This window comes from Rhinatrema bivittatum, chromosome 2 (assembly GCF_901001135.1).
Source record: "Rhinatrema bivittatum chromosome 2, aRhiBiv1.1, whole genome shotgun sequence".
Lineage (NCBI taxonomy): Eukaryota > Metazoa > Chordata > Amphibia > Gymnophiona > Rhinatrematidae > Rhinatrema > Rhinatrema bivittatum.
Genome location: NC_042616.1, coordinates 29,885,921 through 29,892,760, shown reverse-complemented (window position 1 = coordinate 29,892,760; position 6,840 = coordinate 29,885,921). Strand labels below are relative to the sequence as shown.

At 48.3% G+C, this 6,840-nt stretch overlaps 1 long non-coding RNA gene across 1 annotated transcript in view; it reads left to right on the top strand.

Moving 5' to 3' along the window:
- Positions 1-2,582: 2,582 nt before the first annotated feature.
- The window catches only part of LOC115085891, a 318,986-nt gene continuing 314,728 nt past the window's right edge, over positions 2,583-6,840 (top strand). Inside the window, exons 1-2 of the long non-coding RNA XR_003854976.1 lie at positions 2,583-2,883; positions 4,249-4,311. This is a non-coding gene — a long non-coding RNA (uncharacterized LOC115085891). The remainder of the gene's footprint in view (positions 2,884-4,248; positions 4,312-6,840) is intronic.

The window sequence follows — 6,840 nt, the reverse complement described above, 5'->3', positions numbered from 1 at the left end:
GAGTGGATTGGGCAATTCTGACAGAGAAAAGGGTGAAACTGCAGAGTACATTGAGAGGGGCAGAGCTGGAGAGAACAGCGAGAGAGGGAGGAGCCTGAGAGTGCAGAATGAGAGGGGAGGAGCTCAAGCTCCATACAGACAGAGCTGGAGACTACAAGGAGGGAGGGGCGGAGGTCAGGTTGCACGGTGGTGATGCAGGCATGGGGCAACTTTCCTCTTTATTATATTCAGATTATTTTAATTAATTTGTACTGATCTGAATTCAGTTGCTCCTCTCCCCTCCCCTCACCATCAGCCTCACATGGTCTCTCCCACCCTCTTGTGATGTTAGGATGACAGGAGGTGACATAATAAAAGGCAAAGCTGCCAGGGTCTCTCTCAATGCAAAGGATGGCAGCAAGCAGTGAACAGTTCTGCTGATTGGGGCTCTGGATATGAAGAGACCTAAGGACCTGAAGCTTCTGGAAATAAACCACAAGTGAGAGGAGAAAGGGAAGGAGCATTGACTCAACATGGAAATGAACTACAAGCGAGAGGAGAAAGGGGAGGAGGATTGACTCAACATGGAAATGAACTACAAGCGAGAGGAGAAAGGGGAGGAGGATTGTAACGCAGAACTCAACTCTTCCTGGAACTGATTATTGTAAAACTTCTCCCACCCCTCCTTTTAATGCTCCCCCTGCTCTCCCTCCTCTCCCCTACCCCATGCCTCCCTTCTCCATATCTCCCTCTCCCATCAATCTCCCTGCCTTATCTCCTGCTCTCCCCCTCCCATCTTACTTTTTCTCCTTTGCTCCTTCCTCTCTGCCCCACTTGCCTTTGCTCTTCTCTACTTTTCCTCCCCTTTCTCTGTCTTGTTTGTGCTTCCCCTTTCCCTCACTTTTCCTTTTAGCAAAACACTTTTAGTGGTTGATATTATTTCCCTCTCATGTAAAATTCCCTTTTATTGCCTTAGAGTCATTGCTGCTGAGGGTCCCTGAGGGAGACAGAGCGGTGGGGTAATAGGGACAGACAGGGAGAGTTTGTACAGTCTGAGCTGATCTTATCCGCACCCTCACAGCCACTGAGACAGGGGCAGCATTCAGCTCTGCAAAAACCTTCACTTAAAAACCAGTTGGAGTTACTGGGAAATTCCTTTTCTTCTGCTCCTGCTTGTAATGCAGTTTATTTAAAATCCTTTGGGTCACTGTTCTGCCTTCATATCAAGCTCTGTCTATTAGCACTGTGGATCCTAGGTAAGAGAGTTTTTCAGTGATTCTTGTATTTTTTGGATGTACAGTCTTTATTTGTCTGGATACTGTGAAACCCCAGGCTTAGGGAGTCACAATGTCCTCAGAAAGCCCTCATGAAGGAGCAGGTGGGACCTTACTTGTCCCAGATCCAAGGGGGAACCCAGTTGGTGGGTGGGAGGTTGTCAGGAGAGAGGCACAAGTGCAGGAGCAGGCAAGGCCTCTGCAGTGCTTGCTGGGATCTTCAAGGTCCAAGCAAGTGAGCAAGGGTTTAACCTCAGTGTCAGCTGAAGCAGCTTTTGCTTTACTTCTGCTATGAATGTTTTATTCCAGGGAGGTAAAGGAAGAGACGTGATGTGTGCTCTTCATTCCTGCCATGAATATCTAATTCTGGGTGGCTGGGCAGGAGTCAGAAGCAGCTCTCACTCTGTTTCCCCTGTGAACATTTACTTCTTGGGGTGGGAGGCTGCAGGAAGGAGCCGAGGATGAGGCAGGAGCTCTTGTGCCACTCTCCAGTCCTTATGAATATTTATTTCAAGGACACGGTGGGGGATGAACCAAAGCTGTGGCAGCAGATCCTGCTCGCTCCTGCCGTGAACATTTGATTATGGGGGGGGGAGGGGAGGGGGAGGAGTCAGAGACTCGGAGCAAAAGCTCCCACCATGAACCTCTGGTTTGGGCTCTGGCAGGGGCTGCCTGGGACTGAGCTGTGGGTCTCGCCTGGGTCTGGATGTTTCCCAGCCTTGACCTAAATAATCAAAGTACGCAAGGTCCGGCCAATCCCATGTGAATTTTAACCTGGAGGTTTGCTGTGATAAGGAATACAAAAGTACACATCTAGATTTGCTTTGTTTATTGCCCCCTCAATAATAGCCCTGCCTGCTTTATGTGAGGGCTCGGTGTTAAAGGAAAACTCTGCATATAGTTTTCCCCCTGTGCTAACCCCAAACCAGAAATATTTACAAAACTACACGGGGAAAAGCCCTCGCCTTGTTCTATGCTCCTACTTTTACTTGTGTAGAGGACGGACAGTAATCAAACAGCCCATTTCTGTGGATAAAAGAGGGCTTTACCCCCGGAAATGGCTTTCATTATTGTCCTCCCTGTATATAATGGTGATGTGCGTTCAGTCTTACACATTTTAAAGTCTGAACCTTTCTTTATTTAACAGAGAAAGAAGAAGACTGAGTGACTGTACCCCCTCCCCAGACCCTGTCCTCCCCTTACCCTCCCCAGACCTTGTCCTCCCCCTCCCCTCCCCTCCCCTTCCCCTGTTCCCTTCCATGTGATCCCTCCCCTGTAACTCCCTCCCCTGCCCCCACTCCTCCATCCCCGTGTGAATGTGCATGAATGTGTATGTATGTGTGTGAATGTGTTCCCTCACCTTCCCCCGTCTTGTCTAACCTCCCACTCCCTTGCCATTTCCATCCTTCCCTCACCTTCCCCCCTCTTGTCTAACCTCCCACTCCCTTGCCATTTCCATCCTTCCCTCACCTTCCCCCCTCTTGTCTAACCTCCCACTCCCACTCCCTTGCCATTTCCATCCTTCCCTCACCTTTCCCCGTCTTGTCTAACCTCCCTCTCCCTTGCCCCTTCCATCCTTGATGCTCTTCCCTTTTCTCTTTTCCCACCATCAATCCCATTTCAGAACCCGGTAAGTTACAGCCTCAGTCGGTCTGGTTTTTTAAAAAAATACCCATCTTCTCCCAAATGTTCCTGAAAAGTATTGTCCTATCTCAGGTTTGCCTGTCTTGAGCTACTTTTTCAATAATTTTGGACAAGGTCAACTCTGGGGCTTTCTAGAGAAGATGTTAGTGCTTCATGCTAAACCCGCAGGTTGCAGGAAGTGCTTCAGCGTGCAGACAGCACTCACGGTCCCTTTATGCAGCCCTAGAGGATTCTCCTCCTCTCTGTCAGCCCTGGTTATGAGGGCGAGCAATCCATTCTCTGGGATTCTGCTGACCTGGATTGGCCTCTCTCGGGGACAGGATGCTGGGATTGATGGACCTTTGGTCTGATCCAGAATGGCATTTCTTATGTTATTTATCTAGCTCCAGCAGCAGAGAGAGAATAACTGATGTTATTCCATTTATTTTTAAGCTCAGACACATTATCTAACCTTGCCGGCCTATAGATGTAAAGTATTATGCACGTTACAAACTAGAGGCGTCATCCTCTCACTGGCAGTGCTCTGAGGGGTGGAATTACCTGCTGGGGGATGCACGATGGCCAAGGATTGTGCTCTATCACTGGCAGGTCAAGTGCAATAACCACAGTGTATGAGAGTCCTAGGGGGCAGGGGAAGGGGACGTGCGGTCAAAGATTGGAAGAGAGGGGTTAGCTTAGGGGTCATAAGGGTGGGCTCTGGGATCGGAGGGGGTGAGGTCAGGGGTCATGGTAATGGAGGGCTCTGGGGCTGGAGCAAGCTCTGGGGTCATGGGAGGGGGTGAGGTCAGGGGTCATGGTGAGGGTGGGCTCTGGGGTTGGGAGAGGGTGAGGTCAGGGGTCATGGTAATGGAGGGCTCTGGGGCTGGAGTAAGCTCTGGGGTCAGGAGGAGGTGAGGTCAGGGGTCATGGGAAGGGAGGGTTCTGGGGCTGGAGTAAGCTCTGAGGTCAGGGGAGGGGGTGAGCTCTGGGGTCGGGGGAGTGGTGGGTATTTTTTTAGATTAAGGGGCAGGTCCTTCAGTGAGGGTAGATCCTCTGGAGCTGCTCAGGGTAAGTTTTCAGGAAGCTGCTCAGTGCTGAACCGGCTAAGCTAAATTTGGGAACATTTCCAGCCGCCATGCTGTGATTGAAAATTATTCCAATCAACGTAATCAACTCTTGTGGCCACTCAGCAGCTCTTCTGAAAACTTGCTCCATACTTTGTATACAGAAATGGACATAACTAACTTTGTGATACCCAAGATCAATGCCTGTAACTCACATGGAAAGTAGGACATCAGGAAATGCTCACACATCTCCTTTCTTTCTCTTTCTGGTTCTGCTCGTCCTGCCAACTTCTGCAACGGTGCATCAGATGTTTCCCTGACCATCCCCTGTCGTGTCGTGTGATTGCCGTGACGTCAATAATTAGCATGTGGTAAGGAGCCTTTGCAAACAGCGCTTTGTGCCCTGTAATACTTTTAAAGGTCCTTGGTCTGTAGATTTGTCCGGCTGAGTTTGGAATTTAGCTGGACAAACCGCAAAGTGTTCAAATTGTGGGCCAATGAATGATTAACTTAACCTGGATAAAAAGAGATGACCGGGTGTGGGGCTTATGTTTAGCTGGGTAGCAGCCCTGAAGTGAGCTGGATAAACTTACTCCACTGTCTTTGGGTCTATCCAGCGGGAACTCGTACCTGGATAAATCCAGCTAACTTCCTGCTCTCAGCACCGCTGCATGGACCTATTAGTTTATAAATATAAATGAAGAAACATTTTGTTGGTATTCAGGGACTTCACAGTGCTAATCAGTGATTTCTCAGAGACGAGGAGTCCCTCAGAGCACAGGGAACTGTCTGCCCTCTATAGTTACTCCAGTGAGCCATAGCAAATGGCTTAGTCCACTCACTACCCTAAACTAGGTCCTCCTCTGGGAAAAGGGACCCAGAAAAGACAAAACAATAAATATAACAACTGAGGAATCACTAAATAGCAGTCAAAGGTTTATTTATTAGCACAATCTGTGGTCACTGATTCAGATGCTGGTTGGTTGCTCCAGCTCTATCTGACACAAAAACCTGACAGAGCTGTGTGAGACTTGGTGCAGGACCCTGCTGACACCCAGTACTAACTCACCTGTCACATTCACAGAAACAGTGCTAATAAATGAATGTTTGTTATTATATATAAGAAAAGGATTTACAGTTAACTCAAAGGGCTTGATAAACTGGAAACAGCAAAGAGGGGAAAAGAAAAGGAACAGTAACAACTGGTACTGAAGAGTTTGTCTGCAGAGTGAAATGCTGCATCCTTCCCAGTTAGATATGAGGGTCCTGTGCAACCTTTTCCTGTCACCCCTCAGCTGTACTTCCCAGCTGAAACAGGTCTCTCTCTCTCTCTTTCTGCTAATTCCACCTCTCATTCTCTCAGCCCGTTCTATCACTCTAACCAGTGCAATGTCTGCTGAAACGAGCATCTCTCTCTCAGTGTTACAGTCTCTCTCTCTCAGAACTTAGCAGCAGGGTGAAGACATCGGTCCTGGGATTCATCCCCTCAGCTCCAGCTCCTGGTGCCAGGGGAACACTGCGCTCTTATACTGCCACCTGCGGACCGGCTAAAGATCATCTGAATAAAAAAACATTCTCTTAATACACCAGGCAAATAATACTGACAATTACAACTCCTGCTCATCACCAAGAATATATTTTCCAAGTGCCTGGCTCGCCTTTGGTGCTGTATCTGAGGGACATTTGAAATTCTGCTGACTCCACCCCTCCAGCTCTGCCTCAGCTCCATCCCTGAAACGCCTCTGCTCGCAGGTTGTAAAAGTCTGGTGGTTTGAGCAGTGGGCTGGAAGCCAGGGTTCAAATCCCACTGCCACCACACCTTGTGGCCTCAGGTACAGATTGTGAGCCCACTGTGGATAGAGAAAGAACTACAGTACCTGAAAGGTGGAACATAAATAAAATTAAATTAAAAAAAAAAAAACTCTGTCTCCTGATTGATTTGCAAAAGCTGCTTTACCCCTGTAACCCCTACAGTACTGGTACAATGGCCCATTTTCTAATGCAGAAATGGTTCTAGGATCCATTGCGCTAGGAGATCCTCAAGCTCCACCTCATCTTAAACCAGGGTGCAAAAGGCACTTCCTGGATTTCAGGTGAATGGGTGCCAGAGCTGGCTCCAGGTGGGAAGACACTGCTGGTCCATTGTAAACTCCCAGCTCCTCAGGGAACACCTTAAGCACATTCATGATGTTGTGGAGATGCCCATCAGTGACGACATGGACCCATGGGACAGTGATTCCTAAAGTTACATTTACTACTACTACTTATCACTCCCATAGAGCTACTCAATGTACATAGCACTGTACAAAAACATATAAGAGACAGACCCTACTCGTTAGAGCTTACAATCTAATCAAGACAAACACACAGGGCAAAAGAGACATTGGGCATTTCATTTCATCTTTTAAGGAAATGGATTAGAATAAGGCAAGAGAGGGAGCCTGGCACACCCGTTCAGGAAGTCCATTGCAAGCAGGCGATGCAGCCAATGTAATGCACAGAGTTGGAGGAGGGGTTAGAGGAGAAGGGCACAGATAGAAGGGACTTGCCTGATGAATGAGGAGGAGGGGTATAAGGAGAGATAAGAGGACAGGTAGTGAGGAGCTGCAAAATGGAGGAGTTTGATTTCAGGCGGTGTTGAGAAGATTGGACTATGTCTGCACGATGTCTAAAATAAAAGCAGAAAAACGCCACACCCTTCAGACTTTCCATAGAATATGGGATAACTATTTACAATGGCGTCCTGCCGGAGATCGATGAAACCCGCAGCAACTATGGAAAGATGGTCATCCAGACTGTCAACTCGGCTTGGTTGGACTGGCCATGTATGAGAAGCCTGGCACAAGCAGTCAGTGAGGAGAGGACGTATATTACATCAATCACAACCATGAGTCGGATTT